This window comes from Pleurodeles waltl, chromosome 12 (genome assembly GCF_031143425.1).
Source record: "Pleurodeles waltl isolate 20211129_DDA chromosome 12, aPleWal1.hap1.20221129, whole genome shotgun sequence".
NCBI classification, from domain to species: domain Eukaryota; kingdom Metazoa; phylum Chordata; class Amphibia; order Caudata; family Salamandridae; genus Pleurodeles; species Pleurodeles waltl.
The window spans coordinates 584408602-584423942 of NC_090451.1; positions in this window are offsets into that span (position 1 = coordinate 584408602).

Consider the following 15341-nt stretch of genomic DNA (forward strand, 5'->3'; position numbering starts at 1 on the left):
GGCCACTCAGAGCAGTCCAGTGTGCCCCCAAAATCTCTGTTTCCAAGATGGTCTGGGACACACTAGAGGAGCTCTGGGCACCTCCCCTGGGAGGTACTGGTCAGGGGAGTGGTCACTCCCTTTTCCTTTGTCCAGTTTCGTGCCAAAGCAGGGCTGGGGGATCCCTGAACCGGTTTAGACTGGCTTATGCAGAGATGGAACCATCTGTGCCCATCAAAGCATTTCCAGAGGCTGGGGGAGGCTACTCCTCCCCAGCCCTTCACACCTATTGCCAAAGGGAGAGGGTGTAACACCCTCTCTCAGAGGAAATCCTTTGTTCTGCCTTCCTGGGCCAGGGCTGCCTGGACCCCAGGATGGCAGAATCCTGCCTGAGGGGTTGCCAGCAGCAGCAGCTGCAGTGGAAACCCCAGAAAGGCAGTTTGGCAGTACCCGGGTTCTGTGCTAGAGACCCGGGGATCATGGAATTGTCCCCACAATACCAGAATGGTATTGGGGTGACAATTCCATGATCTTAGACATGTTACATGGCCATGTTCGTAGTTACCATTGTGGCGCTATACATAGGTAGTGACCTATGTATAGTGCACGCGTGTAATGGTGTCCCCGCACTCACAAATTCCTGGAAACTTGCCCTGAACGATGTGGGGGCACCTTGGCTAGTGCCAGGGTGCCCACACACTAAGTAACTAGGCACCCAACCTTCACCAGGTGAAGGTTAGACATATAGGTGACTTATAAGTTACTTATGTGCAGTGAAAAATGGCTGTGAAATAACATGGACGTTATTTCACTCAGGCTGCAGTGGCAGGCCTGTGTAAGAATTGTCTGAGCTCCCTATGGGTGGCAAAATAAATGCTGCAGCCCATAGGGATCTCCTGGAACCCCAATACCCTGGGTATCTAAGTACCATGTACAAGGGAATTACATGGGTGTACTAGTGTGCCAATGAGAACTGGTAAATTTAGTCACTAGCCTGCAGTGACAAATTTAGAAAGCAGAGAGAGCATAAACATTGAGGTTCTGGTTAGCAGAGCCTCAGTGATACAGTTAGGCACCACACAGGGAACACATACAGTGCACATACTCTGAGCACTGGGGTCCTGCCTGGCAGGATCCCAGTGACCCAAGGGCTAAAATAACATACATACAGTGAAATATGGGGGTAACAGGCCAGGCAAGATGGTACTTTCCCACATCCACCCAAATAAATACCTTTATTTTTGGTAACACTGAGTATTGTCTTTACTTGTATATAAGTACTGTGGTATTGCCTGAGCTTTGCATGTCTCCTAGTTCAGCCTAAGCTGCTCTGCTATAGCTACTTCTATCAGCCTAAACTGCTAGTACACTACTACATTTCACTAATAAGGGATAACTGGACCTTGTATAAGGTGTAAGTACTCAAGGTACCCACTACAAACCAGGCCAGCCTCCTACATCTCCTCAATAATTTTACTGCAAATGTTACATTTATATTATCAATGTTTTTTTCAAAGATGTCATTAGTGATGCAATATGTGGGGTAATTAGCAGTGCATGACAAGGACCTCAAGGCCCCCGTGGCTCCTGCCACTTCCTCTCCTCCTGCTGGAACCAGCATTGCTCCTACTTGCAAGGAGATGCTAAATTTGGAGCTCCCTGCATGTGGGGGCAATCGTTCATCTGTTTCCCTGCCTGCATGACAGCGGCTTGGGAAACAGATGAAAACTCAGGCCCATATTTATACTTTTTGACGCTAAACTGCGCTAACGCAGTTTAGCGTCAAAAAGTTTTGCGCCGTCTAACGCCATTCTGAAGCGCCATGCGGGCGCCGTATTTATGGAATGGCGTTAGACGGCGCAATCAGACCGGCGCTGCCTGGTTTGCGTGGGAAGAAACCACGTAGACCAGACAGCGCCGGCGTAGGGGGAAAATGGCGCATGGGCGTCTTAAAATGGGGCAAGTCAGGTTACGTCGAAAAAATCGTCTTAACCCGACTTGCGCCATTTTTTAACGACGCCCATCCCCCATCAACATGACTCCTATCATTGGAAAGATAGGAGTCATGCCCCCTTGCCCAATGGCCATGCCCAGGGGACTTCTGTCCCCTGGGCATGGTCTTTGGGCATAGTGGCATGTAGGGGGGCACAAATAAGGCCCCCCTATGCCACCAAAATAAAATATAAAAAATAAAAAATAAAACTTACCTGAACTTACCTGAATGTCCCTGGGGTGGGTCCCTCCATCCTTGGGGGTCCTCCTGGGGTGGGCAAGGGTGGCAGGGGGGGTCCCTGGGGGCATGGGAGGGCACCTGTGGGCTCATTTTGAGCCCACAGGCCCCTTAACGCCTGCCCTGAGCAGGCGTTAAAAAGTGGCGCAAATGCGCCGTTTTTAGCCACGCCAACTCCCGGGCGTCTCTTTTGCCCGGGAGTATAAATACCACGTAAAGGCCTGGGAGTCATTTTTTAGACGGGAACGCCTCCCTTGCATATCATTAACGCAAGGAAGGGGTTCACGCTAAAAAATGACGCACATTCCGGGAACTTTGGCGCTATTCGCCTCTAACGCCATAGTATAAATATGGCGTTAGTTGGCGTTAGTTTTGCGTCAAAATTGCGTCAAAAAAAACGACGCAATTTCGGCGCAAACAGAGTATAAATATGGCCCTCAGTCTCTGTCACAACTCCCACCAAGCAAAGACAAACAGCTATCTCCCAAGGGTGGGCACGTCGGAAGAGAGCAGGAGCCAGGCCTGTGGGGTCGTGGTCACCAGGGCAATTATGGCTCCAGGAAAGGGCCCCAGTTCCTTTAGCAAAGGCCCGGGGAGGTGGTGGTCCCCGGGGCTCAAATGTGCACCCCCCTCCTTTATTTATTATAATGTCTCATGGCCTCCAGACCAGGCCCATCCAGGGGCTACATTTTAACCAAGCCTGTGAGACGGTGTGTGTATTTTTTTTTTTAATTCAGCTTTGTTTAAAAATGCTTTTTTGTTCTGACAGGGTATCAGGGGGCCCCAGCAGCAAAGCTAGGGAGTTAGGTATTCCTATCCTCCTTCCTTTTCTTTTTTTATGCTTTTTTTGGGACTCGGCTGAAGCAGAGTCCCAGAATGTCTGTCAGCACTTCTTGGTTGATGTGTTCACAGTTAATCAGATGTCAGCCCAAGTTCTCTGGGATGCACAGAGCCTCCGCATCCAGAGATATTTATATTTCTTTTTCCTTTAATATCTCTAAACCTGCTGAATGGATTTACACCAAATCACAAAAAGCACACTTTCCGGACAAAAAACTAGCTTTCTGCCAAATTTGGTGCAATTTTGTCCAGCGGTTTGTGCTGTAATCATGTTCAGAATCCCTATGGGAATTAACATGGGAAACACACTTCTATGACTCCCCCACTTTTTCTCAGCCCCTGTTTGATGAATCGCCCCAAAGCTTACCATACGCAACAAGACACAGGAGCACACTTTTTTGGAAAATTTTGTAAAGATTCTTCAAACGGCACCAAAGCAATTAAAAAAACGCTTTTCCTATAGAAACTAGCTCCTAACTATAACTACCTACTGGTAACCGCAAGCAGGTAATATCTATATATAAACGCTTTATACTTACCTGTGAAATGCTTACATTTGTGTTGCAAAGGCACGCATGGTAAAGCTGTTTGCGTGGTAAAATTTAGCATGGTAAAGACATGCGTTGCAAAAACGTATGCGTTGTTAGGCCTGCATTGGAAAACCATGCGTGATTCCACCATACAACCCTATAGCTTTACACTCCATTACTTCTTTAAGATGATTCATCAAGCTGTTAAGACGTCTCTGTTCACTGGTGCTTGTTAATTTGCTTTTTCTACCTTGATGCCTCACCTTAGTGCCATCAACCAATTTCTGGCATACAAGTGCTCAATCAAAAATAAATAACTTAATACGGCACACAGGTAGGAATGGGTGCCCAGTATAATTTATGGCATGGGAGATAATTTTGAATTCAGTGTATCCCTTGAATAATAGAGGATGATTGAGCTACACCTTCAAAGTGGAAAGGATTCAAGAGGCACTATCTTCCCATCTAGAACATGCCAACCACAAGTCAGGATGCCAAAAAGCAGGGAACCCACGAAGATATGTAGAAACACAAAAGGACTACATTTTTATAATGACAGAAAATAACATAATCTTCTCTTGTGACCCCTTAAAAACAAAGGCCCTTCATGGGTTTAGCCCTGGTTCTTTGAACAGACACTGTCACTGGAGGAGGAAACAAAACATGAATGCAGCAGTAGTTCTGATATGTCATTATTGTCTATAATGGTCTGGTTGCAATTGCGTTTTTGTCACCTTTGAAGTACACCTGCTCACCATCTTTGATTTGTCTCTCTCCTCTGACTTTCATTGCCTCACTGCTATCATGGATCAATAAGCTACATACATTATTGTGTCTTTTTTGCACTCACTGCACATATTTTTTGTATTGCTGATCAACAATGGTCAGGAGTCTCACTGTGCTTAGGCGAGATCATGACTTGCCAGTAAAAATGTAGGAGTTGGGCTGGTGGAAATCAGCCAAAGTACAGGGACATGTGGGCCCAAAGGGGCTGGGGTTCAGAGGGAAGTGCTAAATGTAATCTTGGTCTTTAATAGGTTGCAGCAAAGGCAGGGGAGAGGAAGGTAATTTGGATTTTTAGCCATTCTTTAAGTGAAGTTACCAGAGGAACACACGGAGAAGCAACTATATGCAAAAGATTGGGCCTGGATGGTGAGGACAGGTGGGAAAAGGGCTTGAAGATGATCAAGGATAAATGGGCACATAAAAATATATTTTGGCTGCAGCTGTTGCTGAGGACAATATGGAGAGGGGCTCAGAGCTGACGGCCATGAATAGGTAACATAAGGAGTTAAACAAGGAAATATCGGGTTTCTGTACAGAAAGAACATAGGATTAGTGTGCCAGGAGATTTTCAGAATAAATGATCAACATTGTTCCGGCATGGTGTGGTATATCTGTCACCACTGGGAATCAGAATGTACTTTATTAAACTGGAGCACTTGCTTGAGAACTGATGGGGCAGTAGAGCAAAAAAAGCTCAGAAGATGGAACACCTCAGGAAAGAGCTTTTCTGATGGAGGTTGTGAGAGAGCACATGCTAAGGCAAACAAATAGAAAGGAAGGGGTATTTAATGAGAAGTAGAGAGAAAAGCCTGCAACAAGAAAGAAATGGAGGCTGCCGAGTCTGGAGCTGGTGATAGAGCGTTCCGTACTAATAAATTACCTGCATTTGGACGCTCTTGGGTCGATGAATCTTTTGACCAAGTGGGGCTCTCTTCACCCGAGATTAGTCAATTTAATCAAATCAATAATCAATAACGAACATAAGCAATGCCCTGATCAACATAACACTTCACAATTAATCCAGAAAACATTTCGGCGAACCATGACCTTTCGGCCATGAATAACCACACCAGTTCATTCAAAGTTAATGAATTTATTTCCCTATATTAACAAAGCTAGCACAATATAAATGTGTCTCAACACCAAATGATATATGTAAATGAACATTAATAGCTGTCCATAACGGCGAAAAAGATGCAATCTATGCAGCATTTGAATAACAATGTATTCGATAATAGCAACGCAAACCACTAAAACTATAATCTGTAATGAGCTAATTGCATACATTAGTCAGCATAACAAGGTCTCAAATTGCATCGTGCAACAAATGAATCCTCATCTAACCTCAAATTAGCATCTGCATGTGGGACTTCATGCAAAAACAATTTAGCAACATTGATTTGGAAAACTCCTAACTAGGGCTCTTATCAAAAATCAGCAGGTGGTTACCTAAAAAGAAACACAATGCAATTGTACATTTTCCTTTCATATTTACCAAATTCAATCAGCATTCAAGGAAGTCTTCGTCTCACAGGTACCGGTTTCGATCAGCATGGGACGGGGCAAAGGGGCAGGGTGGACGGGGCAATTGCCTCACAGCGGCAAGATAAAAGGACAAAACTACTACTTTATGCAAAGGGGCAGATCAAAGTTAAAGTCTCTAGGGCGAGAATTACTTAAAGTCTCTTTCTCTCGATTAGAGAAAGCATCAAAGTCTCATTCAAAATGGCGTCGAACATCAATTGGCATCGTAGAAGATGGCAAAATGACGAGGTCGGCAAGATGGGCCATAATGGCTGCAATGTCCTGCAAATGACGGGTAATGGCTAATAGCTGATGGCTAATGGCTAATGGCTGCTTTCTTCTTGTGCACAAGGTTTTTATAAACAACAGTTCAAATCCAGTAGGGTCTTCCATTGGAGGGTTCATAGGTTGGCTTCAAATTGTCCAATCAAAAACAACAATTCACAAGCTTCTACCTAGGCATACATTATCCTTGGAGTCGGGAACGTAAGTTGCAACATATTTTACCAATTAACTCACTTTCAGAGCTTCCATTGTCTGCACCTGCAGATTGACCTTGGAGCAAAGAAGAAGATGCCAGGCTGGCACGAAACCTTAAAGATAAGCATGTGAACCGATCTCACTGGAAAAGTACAGCTTCAAGCAAGAATACACGTTTTATTAGCACATTAGAAAAACACGAGCATCTAAACCGCGAGACAAGGCAACTAGGCCGAAGCCTCCACTAAAGTTATGCTAAGTTAAAACATTTCAAACAAGCAAATCATGGCACACGTTTACGGTTATGTCAGATTAGTACAATTCAAATACATCACGTTATATAAAGCACGCTTATAAATGTTGGCGAACTACTCTGAGGGCACATTTGTCCCCGTACAATCTTTATTAGTTCGGTCAAAGTCGCACTTGATTATTGCAGCACTACGTTTATGCGCTAATAAATGTAAAACCTTCATTTCTGCGTCATCAATCCCTCCTCTGATGACTATTTGTCATCACACAAAACTATTCCCACAAATTTTATTCCATTAAAATTCTGTCAGTTCTCTTTGCCTTTTAGTTCCCATTGTTCTTGCCTTGTATTCTTCTGCCATTCTTTTCATCATTTTCTCTTCCTTCCTTCTCTTAATTCTTGCCATGATCATTAGTATTCCCCTCTTTATTCCCCAAATCCCAAAGATGCAAATTAGTACTATTAGTATTCCCTGTATTATTTTTAGTAATATTCCATTCCAAATGCCACCAAGCCAATTTCCCACTGAAGCAACTCCCTTTCCAACCTTCTCCCAAACTCCTGGTTCTTTCAATTCCTTCAAGTCTGCACTCTCTTTTGTTAGATTTGCAAGCATTGTTTTAATCTTCACACTGTTGTCTGGTATATACGTGCAACAGTGACGCGCACCAAGCATTTTGCAAACGCCGCCATCCTTTGCTAAAAGAATGTCTAGGGCAAGCCTGTTTTGAAGAGTCATAGCTCTTTCTGCTGCAAGTTCAGCATCCATCAGGATTATAGCACCTGAAAACTTTGTCAACATGTTATCCACTATAGTAGACAACTTTCTTATTTTGATGGAATTCAACACAACTCCCAATGAAGGAATCATGGCTCCAAATATATCTCCTACCACAGCAGCTGCGGTCTCTCTTTTCTGGATACGATGAGATCCAGGCGTCTTTGGAATCACCGATAGGTCATCCAGTTGATAAACCTTTGGGAACACTATACCCAAATAACATCTCCCCCACCATCCCTTTGGAAGACGATAATAGGCATTATGCCCACAAATGTAATATACACCAGGTATGACAGGGTCAAGTCCGTTCAGCATGAATGTCCATTTGGCCTTAAAGATAAACGTATGTTTACATTCACTCGCTCCCACGAAAATGTTATCATAATAAGATTCACCACGATATATACAAAATTTCCCTACATGCCAAGCGTCTAAAGCTATTTTTCCTTGTGTTTTTATTGCGGCAAAAGCATAATTATCTACTGAAGTCCTCTTACTTAGCTCTTTTTCTAATTTCGCATTCATTTGTGCCCTTCTATCATCTGTGCGATCTAAAAAGCTTATTTCTACTGCAGAGAGCGAGCAGGTAAGGTTTTCCCTATGAGCGTGAGCTGTTTCAAAAGGTTGTATTGGCTCGAAAAATTCCCTCATTATTTTAGCATCCCAATCTTTAGCAATCTGGCTTAGTTGCGTTATTATAGGAACATATGCAAAGGTAACATCATAATTTGAATAAAAATACTGTATGTTAGTTTGACCATAAAATCTAGAAGTTACTAAACTACATGTAATCCCATATGTAAGAGGCATGTGGTGATAAGTCACCCCTTCCGTTACCGATGTCGGTATCTGTGTACACACATAACAATCTTTCGCATCCATAGTCTCAACATATTCTGTTAGTAGGCGATAGAAAACATTGTACGAAAGTTCCTTCTTATCATGCAAGTGTCTCTCATCTAATTCTAGTCTTTTCAATGCGGTTAGTTCAGTGACAGTAACAGGAGCAGAAGTAGAAGCATCAATTTTCTCATTCTCACCCTTACCACGCGTTGCAAGCACTATTGCCATTATTATTAGTACACATGCAGTTATCAAGCCTATACACGCATATTTACAATATTTCACTCTACTGTTTTGTGTAGCGTACTTAGTCATGATCTGTATAGAATCAGAGAGCTAGAAGCACCTATAAAGAAAAGATTTAGCAATTAGTTACAAAGCTGAACGAGCGCAATGTTCACACAGTTTGCTTCAGGAGCCCAGTCACTTATCGGTTAGCAGCATTTGTCTCAATTCGGCAATAACTCAGTCTTTTATCAGTTAGCAACGTTGTCTCAAATCGGGTTTAAGAGTCAATCAGGTTATCAAAGTCTTATCAAGTTAGCAAATGTCTCATCCGGTTTAGCAATGTCTCAGCTGGTTGTATCACGTTAGATTATAGCAAGCAATGACATTTATCAGTTTTTCAGTCAATAGTGTCCATAAAACTTTTCTTTTCTATTGGTATCTCTTCTTCTTCGTTCTCGAGGCTAAGAGATACAAATTCGTCGGTCCAATCGTCATTGACTACATATGCCCATTCTGGACCGGAATATCTCCTGTTTGGTATCCTTTTCCTTTTCAATTTTGCATCTCTCTTTGATTCTGCCTCACTGGTACTTTCCTCTTTGGCCAAGTCTTTTTCTTCACTTGATGTTGGTACCACGACAGACACTTCCTTTCTTTTCTCTTTCACTCTTGGCCCTTCACTGTCGTTCAACGTTTCTCTAGTTCTTAGTTTTACTGGTGATATACTTGGTCTTCTCTTTGCACTGTGTCCACTTGATGGACCTGCGATCTCTTCTAAAGAAGTTTGAACAGTTTCGTTCTGTTCTGCCTTGTCCCCTCCTTCTGGGGAGTCAATCAGGTTTTCCTTTTCTTTTTCTGTACCGTCTGCTTCTGGGAAAGCCCTCCTCTGATCAGGCTCTCCTGCTTCTTCACCTCTTTTGAGCCCTTTGTCACCGTTACTTTCTTCAGGCTCTTTGTCACTTTCAGCTGCTTCAGGCTCTTTGTTACCTTCAGCTGCTTCGTCGCTGTCTGAGGTTTCTCCTTGGTCTTCCCCAAGTGAATCGGTTGTTTCGTCCTCAGAGAATATTTCTCTCTCCTCTATTTCTGCCTGTTCGCTTCTAGTTCTGTTTTGCTCTGTCTCAGCGCTCGGCACTTTGTTATCAGGTACTGGCAGTTTCAGCGCTTCAACTTCCTCATCTGTGGGACACAACACCTTCTTTGTATGACTGGCGTGAATCCAGTTGGGAACTCCCGCACACTTCACAGCGGTAGTGGTCGTCAGGATCACTTGGAAAGGGCCTTTCCAACGGGGTTCCAGACACGACTTCCTCACGTGCTTCTTTATCACGACCCAGTCACCTGCTTTCAGTGTGTGTCCTGGACCTTGGATCGGTGACAAGGTGGTTGCGTCCACCTGGTGAGAGAAAGAGCGAACCACGTCAGCCAGACCTTTGCAGTAGTCTAACACCATATCATCTGTAATATTCAAAAGCGCGTTTGCGGGAACTGCAGGAAGTCTCATGGCCCTGCCCATGAGAATTTCGTGCGGGGACAATCCAGTCTTTCTGTCAGGGGTGTTCCTCATTGACATTAACACCAAAGGCAATGCGTCAGGCCATTTCAAATTTGTCGATGCACATATTTTCGCCATTCTTGATTTCAGTGTACCATTCATTTGTTCCACCAGTCCTGAGGCTTCAGGGCGATAGCTACAATGCAGTTTTTGCTCAATGTTCAGCGCTGCGCAAAGTAACTTTATCACCTCGTTATTGAAGTGACTTCCTCTATCTGATTCTAAAGAGATCGGGAATCCGAAACGTGGTATCAACTCCCTCAACAATAGTTTTGCAACTGTAAGGCTGTCATTTCTACGTGTGGGGTATGCTTCAATCCAGTGACTAAAAATGCACACAATCACCAACACATACTTCAGACCTCCATGCACAGGCATCTCAATAAAGTCCATCTGCATTCTGCTGAACGGGCCACCCGCCCTGCCAATGTGGCTCACGTTCACAACCGTTCCCTTTCCTGGGTTCATCTGCTGACAAATGACACAACGATGGCAAACTGCTTCTGCAATTTGACGGAATCTGGGGTTAAACCAATCAGTTTTGAACAATCTTATCATGGCATCTCTCCCTAGGTGAGCCTGCCCATGATAGAACCGCGCTAGCTGCGATAAGAGACTATTTGGTAAAACAAATTTCCCTTCATTTGAAACCCATAACTCATCTGGTCTCCTTGTACATTGTGACTTAATCCAGGAAGCTCTTTCATCCTCCCTGACGCTATTCTGTAATGCTTTTAGTTCATCCATTGTATCCACGACCTTCAAGGCAAATGCTTCAGCTGGTTCGAGTTCTGGTTCACTTATCAAATTCCATTCATCCCTGAGCAATATACAGTTCAAGGCACAAAATCTTGCGACTTGATCCGCATATGCATTTCCCAGGGAAACATAGTCCTGTCCTTTTGTATGAGCACTACACTTTACCACTGCAATTTCGGCTGGCATCTGAATGGCGTGTAACAATTCCCTTATTCTCTCCCCGTTTTTCACTGGGGACCCTGAAGAGGTCAGGAAACCTCTCTGTGACCATAATTGCCCAAAGTCGTGCACAATTCCAAACCCGTACTGACTGTCAGTGTAAATGGTAACCTTCATCAATGTAGACATTTGGCATGCTCTTGTAAGGGCTACAAGCTCTGCTACTTGTGCGGAATAGACTCCTTGAAGCCAGGATGCTTCCAAGACACCTGTTACAGTACATACAGCATATCCTGCTTTCAAAATTCCCAACCCATCTCTTAGACATGAACCATCAACAAAAATAATATGGTCATTTTCATCAAGCTTAGTATCCCTAATGTCAGGTCGGGGTTTTGTGCAAAATTCAGTCACCTGAAGGCAGTCGTGCTCGACGTCTTCAGCGTTCTCAATTTCAGCATTTTCACCGGGAAGCAAGGTTGCTGGATTCAACGTAGTGCACCTTTTCAGCTGCACATTCGGTGAGCCCAGAATTATTGTTTCATACCTTGTGAGTCTTGCTCCAGTCATGTGTTGCGTTCGGGAGCGGGTCAAAAGTATCTCAACTGAGTGAGGGACCATGACTGTTAATGGGTGTCCCATCACTATTCCTTCACTCTGAGTGAGGCTGATACCAACTGCTGCTACGGCGCGCAAACACCCTGGCAGTGCTGCTGCGACCGGATCCAAAGTAGCTGAAAAATACGCTACTGGTCTGTTTATGCCACCATGGGCTTGGGTCAAGACAGACAAAGAACATGCATCACGTTCATGACAAAACAATGTGAAAGGCTTTGTGTAATCAGGCATACCTAAAGCTGGAGCCCTGCACATGCATTCTTTCAATTCAATAAAAGCATCCATCTCATCTCCTTTCAGTTCAATTTCATCCAAGGCATCCTTCTGGGTCAGTTTCAGTAAAGGCTTTGCTAGAGTTGAGAAGTTGGGAATCCACTGGCGACAGTAGCTCACCATCCCCAAAAACTTCCTCACCTCCCTCCTTGTCTTTGGTGGACTCATTTGAAGTACACTTGTTATTCTTTCCTTCATTATTCTCCGTGACCCTTTCTCTATTTGATGACCCAAGTATTTTACTTTCTTCTGACAGAACTGCAACTTTGAAGGAGACACCTTGTGTCCATTCCTTCCCAAATGGTTCAGTAGAGCAATGGTGTCGGCTGTGCAGCCACTTTCTGTCTTAGATGCAATCAGTAAGTCATCAATGTACTGTACTAGGGTTGACTCGAATGGCAATTCTAACGCTTCTAAGTCTTTCTTTAGAATCTGATTGAAAATTGACGGTGACTCAGAGAACCCTTGAGGAATTCGACACCAACTGTAAACTCTGTCTAAGAATTTGAAACAAAAGAGAAATTGGCTGTCCTCATGAAGAGGCACCGAAAAGAATGCTTGTGACAAGTCGATGACTGAGAACCACTCGGCATCGCAAGGGACTTGAAACATTATCACAGCTGGATTCGGTACTACAGGGCAGCATTTAATTATGATGTCATTTATTTTCCTCAAGTCCTGCACGATTCGGACCTTTCCACTCGGCTTTATTAGTCCCATGATTGGTGAATTACATGGACTGCTTAACACTTCTTTCAGTACTCCCTGTTTTACAAACTCGTCAATGAGTTGGGCGACTTTCATGAGGGTGTCTTGTGCCAAGTGGTATTGTGGGGTCTGGGGAAAGGTTACATTGGGTTTTACGGTCACTTTCACTGGTTCCACTCCTTTCACCAATCCCACCTCTTTTCCTGTCATATCCCACACTTCCTTTCCGACTGTTTCCCGTAATTCAGCTGGAATATCTTCTTCAGTTATCATCGGAAAAAGGTTAATCAAAGGATATTCTTCATCGACAGTTTCCATCTCATCCCCTTCTACACTGTCCTCTTCTTCCCCATCACTGCTCGTCTGAATTCTAATTCCATCGTTCGAACACATAATCGAACATCCCAATTTGCACAATAGGTCTCTCCCTAACAGTGCTATCGGGCTTGAGTCACATACCACAAAATTAAGTAACCCTTGATAGTTACCAATTCTGACTTGTACTGGATCTGTGATTGGGTTCGTCAGGTGCCTGTTTGCTACTCCTACTACTTGAACTGTTCTCCCTGAGAGTGGCAAATTTGGTACTTCAATGCTCCTAACAGTTGAACGTGTGGCTCCTGTGTCAACCAAGAATGAAACACGATGACCCATAACTCTTCCCTCCACATATGGACCCTTTTGATCAACTTCCAAGGATGCTGCAAGCACACAATTTCCCTCCTCATCTGAACTTTCACTCTCCCATACATTGTTTATTCCATTCTCACTGTGTAATGGGAACTGTTGTACGGTGCCATTTGTATTCATCACCTGACCCGAGACCTGTGGAGGAACCATCACTTGCTGCTGACTCACTGGTGCCAAAGGTATTTGCATTTGCTGATTAGGTACCATGGGAAACTGCTGTTGCATTGGCTGCATTTGCGTAATCTGCATACGGGGCATCTGCATCTGCTGCGGCTGCATGGGCTGTAATCCCTGCAGCTGATTTATGGTCTGAAAATTTGGGTTTGGACCTCTCATTTTCAGTCCCCTCATTGTCTGGAATGCATTGACATCATTGTTTTGCTGACCAACACCTGCACCTTCCTGCACCACCATCGGGCACTCGCGTTTCCAATGCCCGACGATTCCGCACACGTGACACGGCATCACCCTTTTCAATGCCTGCACACCATTCGGAATCGCAACAGTGTTCAAATCCGGACCATTACTCCCAAAGCCTCCTCTGCCTCTGCCTCTCGCCTGTGGCTGAAACACCATGTTTCCCTGCGGCTGCGGTATCTGCTGTTGGAACCCTTGCAACCCTTGCAAACCTGTCTGAGCTGCTTTAAGTTGCATCACCATCACTTTCTCTTTCAACCTTTTCTGTTTCACTTCAATTTCGTCGCTACAGTATTTCGCATAATTCAACACCTCATCAATAGGTTTCGACTGCCAACAAATCAAATGCATCTTTATCATCTGACTTATCTCTGGTCTCAGCCCTTCCACAAATCTAAACACAAAATGAAGCATGTCCTTCGCCTCTATTGTTTCCGTGCCACTGTAGTTCTTGAACGCCTTCAACAACCTCTCATAGTAACCATGAATCGACTCTTTAGCCTCTTGGGCAGTTCGATCAATCTTCTGCCAATCCACATTTTTCGCGGCAACCTTCGTCTTCAAATGCTCAATCACCTTATAGTACAAGCTCATTACCATAGGTGATGGTGCACCCGTATCCCTGTCTCTCTCTGGTTCACTTGTCGGCCAACCTACAGCCCTTTTGCAGTCTTCCCACAAATCTGCCGGAACCACAATCTCAAAGAGGGTGTTCAGGTCTTCCCAAAGACATTTTGCAAGCTTCACAAACCTATCAGTCTGTTGTAACCATTCAATCGGTTTCTCTCTCAGTTTGGGAAAATCATCCGTAAAAGACTGAATGTCGCTTCTATGCCACGGTACATGTATTAATTTTCCCCCTGCTGTCTCCCTCATTGGTAACATGGTTATTGCATCACTACTCTGTGATCTTTTCTCGTTGTGCTCTGGGACACTGTCTTTCCTCTTTTCCTTTTTCTTTGCCCATCTGCTTTCCCATTTGTCTAAGCACCTCCACACTTGTGCACTCTGCAGCAATTCTCTAAGGTGCGTTTTCATGCCTGCTGACCTCATGTGTTCAAAGTCTATGGTCCCGAAATCCAATCTATAGCTCCTGCTCAAGTGTTTTGTCTTGTCTATCTCAACCCCGTTTTTGTCAGCTATTTCTTGCAACCTTCTATGTACCTTGTTCACTTCTCTCGTAATCCTAGGACATAGATACCTCAGCTCTTCTTCCGAGTAGGACTCTAACCTATTCAAACCCATAGTCCCTTCCACCAATTCTTCTGCTTCCATGTTCAACCTGACCCTATTCAGATAGTCCTCTCCCTTCCCACTGGCTGAGCTTTGTGTGGAATTCAGACTGTTGAACCACTGTGTCAGCTGTTGCGCATTCAACCCCATCAGTGTAGCATTCACATCGACTGCCATTGATGGTTGCGGCAACTTTTCAGTGTTCGATGCTAGCGGTATCATCAGTGGGGGACTCGACCTCACCACTGTTGACTGAGCACATATGGGACTAAACTCCATCAAGGACCCAGATCCAGTTGGCAGAGCCGCTATCGGAGTTGTCTCTGGAGTGTTTTCTATGCACCTCCTTTCCGTCCCATTCTGCACCACTGATCCTTGACCGCTCATACCTAAGTTAGGCTGAATGTACAAAGGTACCGGTGGACCTACAGTAATGGGTAGGGATATCGCATCTGGGT